This window comes from Ursus arctos, unplaced genomic scaffold (assembly GCF_023065955.2).
Source record: "Ursus arctos isolate Adak ecotype North America unplaced genomic scaffold, UrsArc2.0 scaffold_31, whole genome shotgun sequence".
NCBI lineage: Eukaryota > Metazoa > Chordata > Mammalia > Carnivora > Ursidae > Ursus > Ursus arctos.
In genome coordinates, this window is record NW_026622997.1 from 1,328,733 (window position 1) to 1,348,356 (window position 19,624).

The 19,624-nt window shown below is 44.6% G+C and overlaps 1 non-coding gene across 1 annotated transcript; it reads right to left on the bottom strand.

The window, feature by feature from the left end:
* Positions 1-8,941: 8,941 nt before the first annotated feature.
* On the bottom strand, positions 8,942-9,023 carry TRNAS-GCU (transfer RNA serine (anticodon GCU)). Its single transcript has one exon. It is a non-coding gene; the product is annotated as a tRNA-Ser (tRNA).
* Positions 9,024-19,624: the final 10,601 nt, after the last annotated feature.

The window sequence follows — 19,624 nt, forward strand, 5'->3', positions numbered from 1 at the left end:
TAATCATAATCATCATATATTAGGGAAATTAGCCCTTTGTGATCATTTGGAATTTTTCCATTCTACATTCTTTATGGTGGCTTTAGTTACACAGAAATTTTTAATTTTTTAGTTAAATTTACTAATCTTGTATGCTTTCTGTCATAAGAAAGCCACCCTTGTGCCAAAACTAAAAGAAAATTCTCATGTGGTTTCCTCTAGTACTTTTATGGTTTTATTTTTTTTCCTAAAATTTTGAACCACCTGGAACTGATACAGTTGTAAGATGTGGTGTGGATCACACTGAATTTTTTTTTGTTGTTGTTATTTACCCAGATGTCCCAGTACCATTTCTTCCTCCCTTCCTTCCTTCCTTCCTTCCTTCCTTCCTTCCTTCCTTCCTTCCTTCCTTCCTTCCTTCCTTTCCTTCCTCTCTTCTCCCTTTCTTTCTCTCTTTCTTTCTTTCTCTCTCTCTCTCTCTCTTTCTTTCTTTTTTTCTTTCTTTCTTTCTTTCTTTCTTTCTTTCTTTCTTTCTTTCTTTCTTTCTTTCTTTCTTTTTTAGATTTTACTTATTTGACAGAGAGAGCACAAGCAGGGGGAGCAGGAGAGGGAGAAGCAGGCTCCCTACTGAGTGAGCATGGCTCAATCCCAGGACACCGAGCCCAAGGCAGACACTTAACAAACTGAGCCACCCAGGCGCCCCACAGTACCATTTCTTGAATGAGCCATCATTTCTCCATTAACCTGAGATGCCATATTTATCAAATGCTTAACTATTTGGGCTGACTTCTGGATTTTCTATCCTGTTTATACTACAATGGTTTATTCATTGTGGCTTGTAATATGTTTTTAAAATCCCAAAGGCCTATGTTTTCCTTGTTATTCTTTTCTGAATTTTCCTAGCTACTATGGTTGTTTACTTTTCACATAAACTTGAGAAGAAATTTATCCAGTTTGAAAACAAAATTCCATGTTAATTTTTATTGGCATTATATGAAATACCTAGACTAACATGTAGAGAAAATTGATATTCCTCCTTCTCCATATCTTGGGTCAGTCAACAATATTTAAAGTTTTCTTATCATTGATCTTGTAATTTCCCCTTAAATTTGTATCTCAGTGTTTTATGTATTTTGCTGCTACTGTAAATGAGTATCTTTTCTTCCACTGTGTGTAGACAATTGATTTTTCTTGTTTATTTTTATAAATATATTTAATTTTATAAACATATCCTGGGATACCATCATAAATCTAATATGATGATAATTTTAACTACCTTCCAATTTACTTATTTCTCTTGTTAAATGCATTGTTTAGAGGCATCTGGCTGGCTCACTCTGTACAGCATTCGACTCTTGATCTTGGTGTTGTAATTTCGAGCTCCATGTTGGGTGGAGAGATTACTTTTTAAAAAATACATGGTCTAGTTTCTCCAGAACAATATAAAATAGTAGTAGTGAGAATGGACATTTCCCTAACATATTGTTAACTTCAAAGGAAAGGCATCTAATATTTATCTGAAAAGCAGAATGATGACTGTTGATGTAAGTTAGGAATGTTTCATCATGTTAAGGAACCATCTATTCTTTTTTTTACTAAAATTTTAATGTCAGGGGCGCCTGGGTGGCACAGCGGTTAAGCGTCTGCCTTCGGCTCAGGGCGTGATCCCAGCGATCTGGGATCAAGCCCCACATCAGGCTCTTCTGCTATGAGCCTGCTTCTTCCTCTCCCACTCCCCCTGCTTGTGTTCCCTCTCTCGCTGGCTGTCTCTATCTCTATCGAATAAATAAATAAAATCTTTAAAAAATTTTTTAATGTAAAAAATTGATATTAATATAATAAAGTGCCTTTTCCACATCTATTTAAATGGCTATGTGCTGTTTTTCCTTAGATATATTACTATGGTGAAATATATTCAAAGATTTCTTAATATTAAACAATTTTATGCTCATCATCATTTTGCCGTAGTTCATTAATTACTTCTTTAATGTGCCACTGGATTCTGTTTACTCCTATTTAGCATTCAGTATAAATGAGAATCAGTTAACTTTCTTATTGGTAATCAATTTTGAGCTTCCAGATTAGTATTTGTATTGTTTCCCCCCCAGAATCGAATATTCCCTTCTTTTTCTATGTTCTGGAACGGTTTTAAATGCATTGGAATTATCTGTTCTGTAAAAACGTTGGTTAAAATTCATCCTTGAAACTGTTCTGTCTGATATTTGAAGGGAGGGGGTAGTTGACAACTTTTATGCCTTCCATTGTAAATGGTTTGTTTGATTTTCTTTTCTCTGTAAGTAAACTCTACTCCCAACGCGGGACTTGAACTCACAACCCTGCGATAAGAGCCACAAGCTCTACGGACTGAGCCAGCAGGGTGCACCCGACTTTCTATTTCTTCTAAGCTTGTTTTGGGGTGTTATGCTTTCTAGACATACTTTGCAACAATGTTCTTAAATTATTTTTGAATAGTGAATAGTGCCCTCCTTTAGTTTCACCTGTGTCTGCGGTTGCAAACATTCCTGCCGCCACCGCTGCGACCGGCGACCGCGAGTGTGGTGGGCAGTCACCCCTGAGAGTAGCAGAGCCCAGAGTTCAGGCTGAGCGCAGGGCGTCTCCCACCGAACTCACCACCCGGCGCCCTGGCAGCCTGGGCGGCCGAAGGTTAGCGGAGCTGGAGGTGCAGGAGGATGAAGAACCCAAAGGAACTGGGCTTGGAGCCTAAAAGGAGAGTCTCAGAGAGTGCAAGGCGGGGCGTGGGAGCGCAGGCGCTGGGGCCCCGACCCTGCGGGGAAGGGTCCCGCGCCTCACATCCTGGGCTAGGAGAGCGCAACGCCTAACAGGTGGAGGGGAGTATTTGCTAAGTAATCTTCTTTCCCACTCTGTGCTTCTTCCTGCTTTGGACTCCACTGATTCCTAATTTCGACCTTTCTGACTCTGAACATCTTCAGCCTGGAGGGACCTGGGAACTCAGCCAGCAAAGACTGAAAGCCAGCACCCGCGTTGCTCTTTGCTCTGAGATCCCAGCCCCCCACTTTAGTGTCCTGCCTTGAGGTTCCTTTTTTTAAATTTTATTTTTATTTTTTAAAAGATTTTATTTATTTACTTGACGGAGAGAGAGAACAAAAGGCGGGGGCGGGGGGAGGGAACAGCAGGCAGAAGGAGAAGCAGGCTCCCCGGGGAGCATGGATTCCCAACACGAGACGCGATGCCAGGACTCTGGGATCATGACCTGAGCCAAAGGCAGCCACTTAACCGACTGAGCCACCCAGGAGTCCCTGCCTTGAGGTTCCTGAATGGTCACTGGAGAATCCGCAAAATCATGAACTCTGAGAGCCTTCATCCTTAAAGGGATGATCCCAAAGGGTTGAAAATAATTGGGTCTGCTGTGAGAATGGTCTCCCCATTCCTTTGCCCAGCCACTATTAACACGTCCTTTTCCATCCACACCCCCTCCCCCATGCATCTTGGCGCCCCCTTCCCACTTCCACCACTCAAAAGGACAAGTCCTTTGCAGTCAGGGATTATATGTTTTAACTAATTCTTTCTTTCTTTCTTTCTTTCTTTCTTTCTTTCTTTCTTTCTTTCTTTCTTTCAGATGTTATTTATTTATTTGACAGAGAGAGCACAAGCGGGGGAGCAGTGGAGGGAGAGGGAGAAGCAGGCTCCCCGCTAAACAGGGAGCCCCATGTGAGGCTGGATCCCATGGACCCTGAGATCACGAGATGACCTGAGCCCAAGGCAGACGCTGAACCAACTGAGCCACCCAGGCACCCCCCCCCCTTTTAATTCTTTCATAGTTTTCCTACTCAGCTCAGCGCGGTGGGTGGTCAGCACTAACAGGAATTGAGTCCTGAGTCCTAAGTGAACGACCATTGTCTTATACAGGGGGGCTTTTTTCAAAAGGTTTAAAGCTTCCATGCCCTCCACCAGCCACCCCCTTCAAACACTGCAACAGCAAATTCAGTAACAATTGAAAAGTCCTTGCACTCCCAAGTAAATTCTTTTAAAAAATCCATGCCAACACTTTGGGGTGTATTCCTCAAAGCTATTTATAAATAAATATATAATTTATGTGTACTCAAAGAATCATATTTACAAACTGGAAGCTGCTGTACGTCAGTGTTCTGTGTACTTTTTAGGCCAGTTACTACTCACTTCGTTCTTTTGATGGTTATGTGGTAGTGTGATTGAATGACGCACCAAATTTGTTCAATCAACCTTCTATTAACCCTCTATGTCAAAACTACTATCTTGAGCATTCTTTGACAAATACCTTTTTTTTTTTTTAAGATTTATTTATTTATTTATTTGACAGAGACAGCCAGCGAGAGAGGGAACACAGCAGGGGAGTGGGAGAGGAAGAAGCAGGCTCCCAGCCGAGGAGCCCGATGTGGGACTCGATTCCGGAACGCCAGGATCACGCCCTGAGTCAAAGGCAGACGCTTTAACCACTGCGCCACCCAGGCGCCCCTCTTTGACAAATACCTTGATGAACGTATGTAAGTATTTCTATAGGACAGAGTCTTAGAAGTGGAATTCTGAGTGATGGTATATTAAGATATAATTTGCATACAGTAAAACTTCCCTTTTTATGTGCACAGTTGGGTGAGTCTGGACAAGCATGCATCATCCTATAATGACCACTAGCTACAACCAAGATACACACTTCCAGTACCCCAGCATCCCCCTTGCTCTCTTGTTTTAAAGTAGTCTCCATGCTCAGCATGGGGCTCAAACTCACCACCTTGAGATCAAGACTTGAGCCAGATCAAGAGTAAGACAATTCACCAATTGAGCCACCTTGGCACCCCACTCCTTGCTCCTTTTTAATCAATCTTTGCTCCACTCCCAGCTCCGACAATAATTAATTTGATTTTTCACTCATACCTTTTGCCTTTTCTGGGATGGAATCATACAGCATAAAATTTGAGTCTGTTTCTAGTTTCTTTCACTTAGCATACTACTTTTGAGATTCATTAATGTTTAGTGTGTATCAGTGGTTTGACCTTTGCATTGCTGAGTAAAATTCCATTGCATGGACATACCATTCACTGGGCGATGGACATTCGGGTTGTTTCCAGCTTTGGGTGATTATGAATAAAGCTACTATACACATTCACTTACAGATGGACATATGTTTTCATTTCTCTTGAGTAAATGCCCAGGAGGAAGATTGTTGCATTGTCAAGTTTGTGTTTAACTTCGTAAGAAACTGCCAAACTGATTTTTCCAAGTGACTGTACCATTTTGTATTCCCACTACAATATATGAGAGTTCCATTTGCTCCACATCCTCATCAATATTTAGTATTGTTACTTAAAAGAAAAATTTAGGGTCACCTGGGTGGTTCAGTTGGTTAAGCATCTGCCTTTGGCTCAGGTCATGATCCCAGGGTCCTTGGATCTAGTCTCACATTGGGCTCCTTGCTCAGCAGAGATCCTGCTTCTCCCTCTGCCTGCCACTCCCTCTCCTTTCTCTGACAAATAAATAAATAAAGTCTTTAAAAATAATTTTTTTAGCCATTATAGTAAGAGTGTAGTGGTATTTTATTGTGGTTTTAATTCAATTTCCTTCATAACTATGATACAGGTGCATGTTTGCCATCTATATATTTTCTTTGCTGAGGTCTAAATTAAAATATTTCCCTCATTTTAACAGAAGATGGGATTGTTTTCTTATTGTGAATTGTAAGAGTTCTTTACTCAGTCTGGATACAAGCCTTTCTTTTTTTTTATTAATCACATATGTGCTTTGCAAATATTTTCGCCTAGTCTGAGTCTTGTCCTTTCATTTGTATTAACAGTGCCTTTCAAAGAACACAAGTTTTTGATTTTGATAAAGTCCAGTTTATCTATTTTTCTCTTATAGTTTGTTTTCTGTGTTTTATTTTAAAAATAAAAAACTCAAATCCGCAAGTGCTTTCTTTTAGAAATTTCAAAGTTTTAGGTTTTAGGTTTAGGTTTTATGTCTATGAGCCCTTGTGAGTTAATTTTTGTATGTGGTCTGAGGTAAGAAGGGTGTCATCCTCACCCCTCCCCCTCCCAGTCGGCTCTCCAATTGCTGCAGCACTGTTTGTTGAAGACCCTCCTTCTCCGTCTAGAAGATTCCCTGAATCACCTAGGCACCTTTGAGGAACATCAGTTAACCATACATGTGTGACTCTACTTTTGAAGTCTGATACCTGTTTTTTAAATGACGATAAATAACGCGCCAGTTTGCCCTCCCAAAGGCCATTCTCCCGCCAGACGTGCGCGACAGCGACTTCACAGCCGGATCCCAGGTCACTTGCTCCGTTGCCCCTTCTTTAGCAGGAATGGACGGCGGCCCCTGCGCTCCGGTTTCCCCTGCCTTGGTTCACACCCCCTTCGGAGGGTCCCGAGCTGCCGCCGCCGCACCGCTGAATAGCGAACCGCAGAAGCGCAGGTGCATTCGTCCCAAGCATCCCGGGGAGGGCGCGAGAGGACCGCACGCCTGTGGCGTTGGGCAGGGTGGGCGCTGCGGACTTCGGGTCTGGCCTCTGGGTCCGGCCGCGTTCACTCGGCCTCAGGGAGCGACCACGTCTGTGCGCCCCTCGGAAGCCCAGAGTCCCGGGGACTCTCCGGGGCCTCCCCGCCGCCCGCCAGCGCGCGGGGCCACCGGCGAGGGCTGCCGGCTGAGAGTGTGAGCACCGGGTGGCTTCTCTGAAACAGGCGCTCCCAGAACCCCACCGCCCACCTGCGGCCCGCCACGCCCGCCCGCTGCCCTGTGATGACCGTGCCCTGTCCCCAGAGAACACTCGATCCTCCTGGTCCCGCCTGGAAACAGCCAGCGACAGGACTCCCTCGTCCCCTCGGTGTCCTCGGAGTCCTTCCCCGGCGACTCAGTCCCTTCACGGAGGCCATGTCTCCCCGCCCCGTGGAGCCGCACCTCCGTTCCTCGGGGGTCTCCCGTCGCCGCATTGATTCGATACCCGGATTTTGTCATGTTAAGGGTTTGTTCCTGGTGGTTTGGGCTGCTGTCTTTCACACCACCCGAGCTTGTCCTGAGGGTCCCAGCTCTGGACTTGGATGGAGTAGGGGTCGGAGACGCTCAGCCACGCAGAACCGGGAAGGTTCCGGACAAACGCTCATCATGCGGATGTTGGAGAGATGGGAGAAACGCGGGTAAACGTGGGTACTGGGGAGAAGAGAAACCAGGCCAACCATGTTTTGAAACAAAACAGAAGTAGTAGTTTCAAACCGTAGCATAAATTAGCATTACCTGGAGCTTGTTAGAGCACACAGTGTTGCGCCCCCGCCCTACAGTTTGTGTATCTAGCAAGCTGCCTGGTGATGACGATGCTATGGGGCGGGGGGGGGGGGGGGGGGGGGGGACCACACTTTTGAGAACTAGGGAACTAGAGTGACCTCATCTGTTGCATAGGAGCTAATGCTTTGAATCCAATGGTCCAATCCAGACCTCTAACTGAGGCATTTAACATTTTCATTCTAATAAAGCAATCAAACAAGTTTTACCCTCAAACCACACACAGGTTCAACCACGCCAATCCCCGAAATCTGTTAAATCTTAAATATTTAATCAGTCCAATTTATAAACTGCCAGTGGTTACCCAGAAACTCTGTGATAAACCAAGACTACCAAACTTATCAGGATTCGGGATTCCTAACCAGTTCCTTCTCACTGTACGTGCTTGTGCCTGCATTGAGATGATGTGACAATGCTAGTTCACACAATAATCCCCTTTGGAGGGTCGCACAAGCAGGTGTGGTGTTGTCTTTCCACTTCGTTGGTGGGGAGTGTAAATCAGTACAAACCCCAAGGACGAAATGTGACAATATCTCACGAATGACTACACCCTAGCACACAGCACACCGCTGCTAGGCATTTATGTGGCAGGTGCAGAGACACATACATGCAAAATGGTGTATATATTCAGATGTAGACATGTTTACTCCTTTTTATAAGTACGATCTACATATGGTCTTGCACTATGTCTTTTTTCATTTAATGATCTATCTTGAGAGCTTAATATTATATATCCATACTTTGTTTCTGGAAGGATACTTGAGGGCTAGTAGTGTCCTCCCGGTGGGGAGGGGTAACTGGTGACAAAACTTGCTGTATAGCTTTTTATACTTTTCGAATCGCGTGACTGTAGAACTTACAAAAATAGTAATAATAGGGGCACCCAACTGGCTCCGTGGGTAGAGCATGCAGGTTTTGATCTTGAGGTTGTAAGTTCAAGCCCCGCATTGGGTATAGAGCTTCCTTTAGTCAATTTAATTTAAAAAATAAAAATAAATAAAAAGCGTGTGTCTTGGAAAAAATGGAAATAATAAAATGAATATGTTATTCCCCCCCCACCCCCAAAGTTCTGCCAAGATGGAAGTTACAAGTAGAAACTACACAATACTAATATTTTTCTTTGCTTTCCTCAGGAAGAAATCTTTAGCCCTAACTGGCAATGTTACTTTTAGTTTTGTCATACCTCTAAGAACACATACTCCTCCTTGTCAAAGACAAGAATCCTTAGGAAATAACGGTTGCTTTTAAAGTTAGAATAAAAGATAATAGACGAAAATTGCAGTAGAGGTAACATTAGCCTGAAAATGCCTTAAATAACCCGTGAGGTTTAATATGTACAGTTTTGTGTACATTACTCTGTGGACAATCTTATCAGTTCCTCTTTAAGTAATATTTTTCTATGGTCCTCAATTATTCATCTGTTTCCTCAGTGGGGAATCCGGGTTAAGCAAAACATAATTGTAAGGGAATGGAAACTTGATGGGAGAATGAAACATGAGCGAAATAAACCAATTAGCAAATGAAGGTCCAGCGCGATAAGTGTACTGAAGAAGCAGAGAACAGGGAGGCTTCGAGGGAATCACTCAACTGGGTGGAGAGTGAGGAATTAACTCACCGAGAGAAAGCGCTTACCCGTCGCTTGGGACGCGCCGAACAAAATATGAGACGCGGCCAGCGACGAGGATGGGATTCGAACCCACGCGTGCAGAGCACAATGGATTAGCAGTCCATCGCCTTAACCACTCGGCCACCTCGTCACACGGGAGCCCGGCTGCTCTGGTTTCTCCCTCCCTGCTGCCCTCCGCAACTTGTGCCGCAATACGTCCAACCGCCCTTTCCCCGGCTCCCGCGTCGCGACCACAGTCTGAGTCACGTGTCCGAAAGTACCGCCCAAACCGACCGCTCGGGAGCGGTGGGTGCGTTCCTCTGCAAACACCTGACGGCAGGTGCGGCCAGGTCTGCTCCACCCAGCCCCCGCCCAGCCGCCCGGGACGCACCCCCAGACGTGCACCCCGCTTTCCCGGGACGGATTCCCCGCGCACTGGCCCTGCGATTCCCCTGTGTTGTTTGTTACCCCCTCCAGCCCTTGGCCGTGGTCTACAACGCCTCGGCAGCAGGTGAGAACCAGTTTGGGGAAACGCAGACGGGCGAGCGCCCCGCTGGGCAGTGTCTGCAACGCTGCACCAGGCGGGCTCACCGGGCGCCGTCCAGGTCCGGGGCGGCCGCGGTGCAGCCCGCGCGGGACTCAGGGCGCACGGTCCCCGCGCCGCTCCTTCCCGCGCAGCGTCAGTACCCGCGACCCCCACCTTGGGAGCCGCACTGAGTAACCCCGACCTCTTCCACTCGTGAGACTGTGCGTGCTCTTTGTTGGTCACTGCACAATTTTGGAGGGGGATATTGTCTTTTCCGCCAAAATGTTGGTGCTTTTTGCCTCCCTGTGAAATCTCTTAGCTCTGTGCTCAACTAGGTTGCAGGGACTCTTCTGTCTCCCGTGTTCACCGAATTTCAAGATACCTTCAGGCGGCACGAAACTACCCTGTAGGCTACTTCATCCGCGCAACAGTCGTGTTCCTCTGAGGGGAGCTCATCCTTCACCACACACGCACCTTCGGAGACTCAAGGGCGAGCCCATTTCACACCAGTAACTTCAGGACCCGCCCCGGGGGGAGCAGGTGCCGGGTGCGGCTTGCTGCTATTGAGTACAAGTTTCACTGAAGTTTGGTTTACACCACTCTCCATCGGCTGGACGGCGGGGAATAGTGTATCTATGTTGACCATCATATTACACCAAAGCCAGAGTAAGCAGACAATAGCTATTGTTAAGTGAAGGGATGAAATGTTCTGGATTTAATACAAAATCTGAGCCTCAGAGACAAGGTACCTAGAAAGAATATTTTCTATTAATTAAACCTCTTGGGTTAATACTTCTAGTTAAAAAAACCCATGAGGCTGCGATGATTATTAAATTAGATAATATCAGTAAAATGCTTAGAAAACTGTCTTGCAAATAGTAGCGGCTGTGGAAGTCATTTGACATTGTAGTTGTTTTATGACTAATAAAATAAACTAATGATTAATTATATGAATATTCAACAAGAAAAGAAAATCAGTAGGAAAAAAAAAAACATAACCCCCCACCACCACATATGGTCAATTCACAGAAGAAAATCAAATGGTTAATGAGCATAACTGAAATGCTCCGCCTATACATAAGGATATGCCACTTACACCAATAATATCTCACTCTCCCTCCCCTACTCCCACTTCAGATTTCTGAAATACTGTCCATGCAGGTGTTAATTGGCTCAACCACACTGAAGGACAATTGCAAAAGACCTATTAAAGTTTACAAAGTTCATACCTTCCTTAACCCAGCAGTCAACCCACTAGTAGATTATGCTAGAGAAATACCAACATTAGTTTGAAAAAATATATATATACACACACAGATTACATATAGTACCATGGGACGCTCCTGCTGATAGTTAAATATTAGAAACCACCCAATGCCCACCAAATGGAATCCTTAGAAAACTTTTTTTAAAAGCAGGCTCCACACCCAGCATAGAGCCCAAAGCAGAGCTTGAACCCACGACCCTGAGAACAAGACCTGAGCAGAGATCAAGAGTCCCACGCTCAACCAACTGAGCTACCAGGTGCCTCCAAATAACTTATGATTAAAAACAACATTGGAGGAGTATGTGATCATTAAGAACAAAGCTACATGTAGTAACTGACAAATATTTTCCCACTTATTTTTTAAAGGCAAATTGTGGAACAGGATGTATAGTATTTTTGTGTTGTTTTAGTATTGTGTTTCATTTTAGGTAATAGACTGAATTCAGATATTTATGTTTTTTAAGATTTTATTTTTTTGAAAGTAATCTCTACACCTAAGGGGAGCTTAAACTTACAACCCTGAGGTCAAGAGTCACATTCTTCACCCACTGAGCCAGCCAGGAGCCCGCGTCTAGATATTTATTATCACTGAAGGTCATCTAGCTTCAGCCTCAATTTTATCAAGGTCCCAAACTTAGACTTTCCATGTTATCTTCACAGAAGTATTATGTATGGCTATATAACTGATGGGGTTTTGGAATATCGGTGAGGTTCAGTGGGGCGGAGTCCGGAGCCCACGACCAAGAAAGAATTCTTGAGACGTCTTTGGTGCAAAATGGTGGTTCATTAAAGCACGGGGACAGGACCTGTGGGTAGAAAGAGCTGCTGCTCTGGGTTGTGAGGGGGCTGATTATGTACTATGGGGTTGGGGGAGGTGAGGAGACAGGGAGTTTCAAAAGGATTTTCATATGTTAAAGAAGACTCACAGGATACTGGAGGGCCTTGTCATTGTCAAGTGAAGGTTGTTTTCCCCTCTAGCAAGGCATTAGCATTGAGACGGTTGGGGGCTTCCGGGAGGAACATTACACTCTGCCTGCTTCAAATATCTGTCTATGGTCTGCAGGTTATAAAGACATTTAATTGTATCTACATTTCCTTCTGGAAGCTAGATTATTGATAGAAATGCTCTGTTCTTGTAAATTGCTAAAACATTTGTAAACCGAAGGAGACTTCTGTCTTGCAGGATTGCAATCTCTGCAAGTTAACTATTTGTTTTTCCTTTCCTTAGCTGTAGGGCAGCCAGGAGCGCCTGAGGAATTCGCATGGGGGGGAGGTTGTGGGGTGTCAGCTTCTGCTTTGTCCTCAGCTGGCCTTCTGTTCCCTCATCATAACTATTATGCATACAACCATTGTGCATTTCTTTTTTATGAGTTAGCTGAAGAGTTTTTAATACATCCCAATATTTTCACATTTTATTTGTCATTTCTTTATTTTTTATATACTGGGCATGAATCTTTTGCAACTTCTGAAAGTCTCTGAGTGATAGAAAAAACATCCTGAAGGATGTATATTAATTGTTAACAGCTGGGATCTGAGGTTTTTAACTTTCTATATGAAATCTTTTTCAAGATTTTATTTTTTCTCTACAATGAGTATATGTGGCTTAGTAATTTCATTTTAAAAAGTAAAGATGAGGGGCGCCTGTGTGGCTCAGTCGTTAAGTGTCTGCCTTGGCCTCAGGACGTGATCCTAGGGTCCTGGGATCGAGCCCCCACTCGGGCTCCCTGCTCCACTGGGAGCCTGCTTCTTCCTCTCCCACTCCCCCTGCTTGTGTTCCCTCTCTTGCTGGCTGTCTCTGTCAAATAAATAAATAAAATCTTTAAAAAAAAAGTAAAAATAAATTTAAACAAAGTATTTAAAGGCAGAAGAGGGACGGCTGGGTGGCTCAGTTGGTTAAGCGTCTGCCTTTGGATCAGGTCATGGATCCCAGGGTCCTGGGATCGAGCCCGTGTCACGCTCCCCAAAGAGAGCCTGCTTCTCCCTCTCCTTCCTGCTCCTGCTCTCTGTCACTCTCTCTCAAATGAATAAATAAAATCTTAAAAAAACAATGAAGGCAGAAGAGTGGTGAACAGAGCCAAATAAATGCTGCTCAGACACGAAGATACTGAGAAATGACCACTGGACTTTGTAACACTTTATTTATGATAGGATGGGGTTTCATCTTAACGTCTTGCAGATCAAGCTGGCAGACACCACTTGTAAGAGGTCTGATCCCACACACTTCTTCAGGTGGAAAGCAGTCCTTTCACAATTTTCTACAGCGTAGCGCATTGTCATGGCTGTTGGGGGCCTCAAGCTCCTGCCCGGACTCTCTTCCTAGCAGAGGTTCCTAACCTCATTGCGTATTTCTCACCAAACTACTGAGGATCAGGGCTCTATTTCCCCGTCTTTTCCTAGTAGGGATCTGGGTTTCACTTCCCATTTCCACGGGGAGAACGTATGATGTTCAGAAGCAGATGTTTGATTACAAACCCCTCTCAAGCAGAGTCTGAGCAGAGTTCCCATTCAGTGCCCTCCATTAACCCCGCGCTTCCACCCTTTTCCCTCATGACCCGCTCACCTTCCTGACCCTTCAGCCTGGACATCCTTCAGACGAGCTCACTGTCCTCTGTCCCTGTTGTGCTGGTCTCTCTCTCCTTCCCTACCTGTGCACATAAGGCTCAACCACTGCGTAGTCTGGGGATTTATGTTCAAGCCTGGAGCATCTGGTTGATGTCTGATTACGTTTAATATTCTGTAGTTGCAGTAAGAGGAGAGACTGCAGCAAATCTACCACAGGGATTTGTACTTTGAGTGTGATGAAACCACAGCACCCACCATCCACACCTCCGTTCTCTCAACAAGTATTTACAAATGTCTTTTCTCCTCCAGGCACTGAGCTCCGCACAGTGTACGTTCCCCGGGGGAGGACAAACACTGAAACAAGAAACACAAGTAAGTACATGCTCACAAATTTTGCTAAGGGATGTGAAAAACGTACAGCGCGGCATGAGAAAAATCACATGGGAGGTTAATGTTAACTGAAAGATTAGGAAATGTGTCTCTGAATAGATATCCTTTTTTTTTAATTTTAAGATTTTATTTATTTACTTTGAGAGAGAGAGAGCAGGAGCAGAGGGGAGGGGGGAGGAAGAAGCTGACTCCCCACTGAGCAGGGAGTCCGATGCAAGACTCGATCCCAGGACCCTGGGATCATGACCTGAGCTGAAGGCAGTCGTTTCACCAACTGAGCCGCCCAGGCTCCCTGAATAGATGTCCTTTAGGCAAGTAGGTGACATTTAGAATAAAACCTGAGGAAAGGGTAGGCACAGGCAGGGGAATGTGAAGTGAAAGGCATGTGTAGGAATGTTAGGAAGCTTGAGAGAAGGCCAGTGTGAGCTGCACAGAGTGAGCAAGGGACACAGTGAGGGAAGGACACTGAAGAGGGTGGCCAAATCACACAGGCATTGACCACGTCTAGGATTTGAAATTTTTCACAAAGTGCAATGGGAACCTATTGAAGCTTGTAAGTGGTGGAGGATTACGATCTGTTTCATGTTTCTGAAAGATCATTCTGGAGAGAACAGGTGGCAAGAACGGATGTGAGCAGCCTAGTGGGGAAGCCATGGCGGCGGCCTCCACGAGAGATGGTGGTGCTGTGGACTGGCATCGTGGCAGTAGGAATGCAGAGAGGTGCACGGAGACAAGACGTATTTTGGAGATAAGATCTCCTATATCTGCAGATGATTTGGATACACACTGACAGGGACACAAAGGGTGACGACTCTTGGTTTGCTGGGAACTTTCCCCTTTTAGCACTGAAAGTTCCTCCTCTCTGGGACCCTCTCAGTCTCAGGCAAACCCAAGCTGGAGACAGGATGAAGGATTTGGCGAAGAATTTAGCATTTTAAAGGACTGTATAAAATAGCAGACATATCAATACCAAGTGACTCTTTCTTTACTCAAGATTTTAATTACCAATGGTAAAGATTCTGGAATTTTCTCTCTTTCACAGTACATGGAATTCACAGGAAATCATTTGCTGATTTCTTGGTTTCTCAGTTTTAATGATTCCATTCTTTCTTTTGACAATTTATTTAAATAATGCAAGGTTAAGTTGTACATATTTAATTTATTCAAAATAGGGAAAACTTTTAAGAAAACTTCCAATCGTGCAAAAGCTTAGATAACCAATTTGTTTGAATCCATATTAACCTGGAATAAAAATTTTTTTGTTTGTAGATGTCTTCTTAGCCAAAGTGGCAGGCCAGTCTTAAAATCTGAAGACCCAAAGTACAAGCTTCTGAAAAGAAAGTGTGTTTTGACAGAAACAATGACCCAGGTTAAATATAATGAGCAAATGAAATCTAGGGAAAGGAGACTTTCAGAAGGCAATTGCAAAGTATTCAAGTAGAAGAGAGAAGTGAAGAGATCACGCATTGCCTTGAACATGGGCATTTAGGTGACTCTGTTCTTGAAGAATATTGCTGATTAAGTTCAAATTAATAAAATCAGTATTTAACACTGATCCTTAAAAGGGAAATTATCTTGCTGAGCATGTAAGCAGACCTCTGCCCTACCAACTTTGGGCAATGGAATTGTTCACCTGATCCTTTATTTTAAGACCATTCCAAGAAAAATGATCACATTGATCAAAATAAAAAAGAATAAAACAACGAAATCTGAAAAAGCCATTTTTTTCCTACTAGACATCCTCACTAAATAAGTAGTGATTATATTGAAAATCCCCATCTCTCTTCTCTTACATATTGGATGTTTATGGATAAAATGATATGATGCCTGGATTTTCTTTACAGGAGGGAAAATGTTATATATATATATATATATAGAGAGAGAGAGAGAGAGAGAGAGAGAAGGAGGCAGAGAGGGAGAGGTTGGGGAAAATACTGCTAAATCTTGTAGTTGGGAGACAGACATATGAGGCTTTATTATTTTCCTTGCTTTTTCGCGTGTTTAAAAATTTCCATAATAAAAGTAGCAGTACTTAGCTGGCTCAGTCAGTAGAGCACACGACTCCCGATCGCAGGGTCATGGGTTCGAGCCCCACATTGGGGGAAGAGTTTACTTAATAAAAGTATTTTTAAATATCCATAATAAAAAGTTATAATATGTTTGACTCTACTTCATTGCATGAAAATGCCAGATGTTATTGTCCCACCACAAACGAAATTAATAAAATGGTCCTGGGAAGTGTAAGTAGATAAACAAAGACCTGTATAACGTTGCTGACAAGAAAAGCCGAGGGAGGGGTTTAACACCCTTTTCGTCGAAATTCCTTACGGACAACCTAAAGGCTAGTGGACGAAACCAGCAAATCGGACGAGCCCGCGGGGCGCCCCAGGTGCACTGGTGCGTGGGCAGTGCTCTCCCGGCTGCGGTCCCCATGCCTCTGCCCCGAGACCAGCAAGGTGTCCCCCGCTGCGAACCTCAGTTTGCGCCTTATTCCCGGGAAAGCGCTGAAGGTCGAGGAGCGCAAGCTGCACCTGACCTGCTCCCCGAGGTTGGCGGGGGAGGCGGGGGCCGCGCCGCAGGCTTCCGTAATTCGTGGTGTCTTCTGCAGCCCCCACAGCTGCGTGGTGACGGGGGCAAAACCACACGGCGCCCCCTTCCCGCCCTGACCCCAAGGACCCCAGGGTCACCTCTGCAGGGGGCGCCCTCACCCTCCCTCCCGGGTCTCTGCCCGCAGCGCAGCTCCGAACCTCCGCGCACAGCGTGGGACGCTAACTTCAGACGACAGATTGGAGGATGCGGTCGAGACTGGTGGCACACGCCACTGTCCGCGCCACCTGCCAAACCCCGGGATCGGGGTCCACTGCGCGCGCAGGGGCCCCCCTCGACTCTTGGGGGCTCACGAAGGCGCTCCCCGGCCCCGCCTGCGGAGGTGGCTGCCGGAGCCCGAACCTTTCCCACCTGCGGGCGAGCGTCTCCCGGGCGCAGGTCCCGCAGCCGCAGCGCCAAAACCGGGGACTGCTGGGGGGTTTCAGCGCTGGGGACGCAGGGCCCGCAACCTGCTGACCCGGAGAAAATACTTATAAACCACAGGTCTGGTTGGGACCCTTCACTGCGCTTCCCTCGCCTTTCCCCTGCGAACGTAACGTGACAGCCCCGCACCCAGCACCCAGCCAGTCGGCGGGCGCCACTTGTCAACATTTGCTCACTTTGTTTTTCGACCTTTCCATTTCAACCTTTTTCAGTATTATTTTGTTTTTCTTTTTTTTAAAAAAGTTTATTTATTTATCCGAGAGAAAGAGAATAGCGACAGAAGTAGGGAGAGAGGACAGGAGGGCGGTGGAGAGGGAGAATCAGGTTCCCCGCTGATCAGGGAGCCCGACGTGGGGCTCATTCCCAGGACCCTGGATCATGACCTGAGCCAAAGGCAGCGGCTTAACCGACTGAGCCACTCAGGGGCCCTTGGGACCCTTTTCTAATATAGATGTTTATGCTACAGATTGCCCTCTAACTACTGCTTTCGTGGCATCCACAAATTCTGATATATTGTGTTTTCATGATCATTTGATTCAAAATACCTTCTAACATCTCAGGTTTTCTCTAAATTTATGAATGGATATTTTAAGTGTATTTACTGGGGCGCCTGGCTGGCTCAGTCAGAGGACCGTGTAACTCTTGATCTTGGGGTTGTGAGTTCGAGCCCTGTATTGCGTGTAGAGATTATTTATTTATTTATTTATTTATTTATTTATTTAAAGATTTTATTTACTTATTTGACAGAGAGACAGCCAGCAAGAGAGGGAACACAAGCAAGGGGAGTGGGAGAGGAAGAAGCAGGCTCCCAGGGGAGCATGGAGCCGGATGTGGGGCTCGATCCCAGAACCCTGGGATCACGCTCAGAGCAGAAGGCAGATGCCTACCGACTGAGCCTCCCAGGCACCCCAGGGTGGAGAGATTAAATAAATAAATAAATAAATAAATAAATAAATAAATAAATAAATAAAAATTTTAAAGTATGTTTTACTGTTATTGGAAAGAGTGTTCTAGAAATGTCAATTAGGTCAAATTGGTTGAGAGTGTTCCTCAAATCTTCTAAATCTTTACTAATTTTCTGTCTACTTTTTCAATTATTGGGTGGTAGTAAAATCTCTGACATTACGGATTTTTCTATTTCTCCAGGAAGTTCCAATGGTTTTTGCTTCATACATTTTGAAGGTATGTTATTAGGTGTCTCATGTTAAGAATTGTGTCCTTTCCAGTAACTGCTTTATCATTATGAAAGAACTTTACTACTGGTAACATTCCTACTTGTGAAATCTACCTTGTCTGGCATTAATACAGCCCCTGAGACTTTTTTTATTAATGTTAACATGGCACGTTTTCCCATGCTTTTACCCTAACGGTGTCTTTGTCTATTAGTGTTCTATTGCAGCCAACTCAAAACTTACTTAAACCTAGTTACTTAAACACAGTGCTTATTTATTATCTCACAGTTTCCATAGATGATGTGGCTGGACCCTCTGCTTAGAATCTTCCCAAAGGAAAATCAAAGTATCATCCAGGGCTGCAGTTCTCATCTTATGCTTGGGCTCCTCCTCCAGGTTCATTGTTGATAACAGAATTCAGTTCCATTCAGGTATTTTTTTATTTTTTGCTTTTTTTTCTTTTTCTTTTTCTTTTTTAGCAAGGTGGGGAGGGACAGAGGGAGTGAGAGAATCTTAAGCAGGCTCCACACCCAGCACAGAGCCCAGTGTTGGGCTCAATCTCACAACCCTGAGATCATGACCTGAGCTAAAATCAAGAGTCGGATGCTTAACGAACTGAGACACCCAGGTGCCCCTTTCAGGTATTGTTTTTAGTATTTGTTAGGTGAGGGCAAAGCAACATTTACCATAGACTAACGTGGTAGGTAAAAATCTCACCTCCCTACCCAAAGATATTTAGGTCCTAATCCCTAAAACTTATTAATATATTAGGCTACGTGGCAAAGAGGAATTCAGGTTGCAGATGAAATTAAGTTTCTTAGTTAGCTGACCTTAAAATAATAAGATTATCCTGTAGTATCTATATGAGCCTAATGTAATCACAAGGGTCCTTAAAAGCTGAAGAGGGAAGTTGAAGTTGGAGGGATATGATATGAAAAGGACTCAACCTGATTTTGGCTTGGAAGATGGAGAAATGGGGCCAGAACCTGAGGAATGAATATGGGTGACCTCTACAAGTGGAAAAGGCAAGGAAATGGAAAAATCTGCCCTTAAGCCCTCAAACAGGTACGCAGCTCTGCTGACATCTTGTTTAGCCCAGTGGGGTTTTGGACTTCTGACTTCCAGAACTGTAAGATAATACATTTCTGTTGTTACTTGTTACAGCAGCAACAGGAAACCAATTATGTAGAGCTAACTATTCCTCACTCCTGAGGCAGACTCTTGTGAATTACAACATTCTTCGGTCTTGTTGGTGGAACAGGTACTGTTCTTGGCTTGTGTAATGCTGTGTGCCTTTCCCTTTCGTTCTTTCAGATGGTTCTTCCCCTGACGGTACCTTCTTTAGTGCATGCCCTCAACTCCTGAAGACTTGAGAAGGACTCTGCATATCTCGAGTTCTCTGTACAGCACTTTCCTTTCCATTTTTCTGCCCCATGAACAGTAGCCGCCTTGGTCTTTTCAGTTGCTCAACTGTATCCCTCATCTCAGAGAATCTGCCAGCTCTACCTGGGTTCCCTGTCCCCGTGCAACAGTCAAAATTCTCTTTCTCTGGGGCAGTAAGCTGGGGCAATCCTAGCACTCATTTCCATTTGTTTCCCACATTAAGTCACCACCATCCTTCATTGCTTGAAGTCCAATGTCTTGAAAATGGTTATTAATTTGGTTCCAGTTTTTCTTTTTTCTCCTGGAGGGAGAGTAAATCCAGTTCCTATTACTCCATCTTTGTCAGAAGCACAAATTGCAATTCAATGTATTTTCCAGTTTCTATTGTGATGTCTTCTTTGAGCCTAGGTTATTTAGAAGTA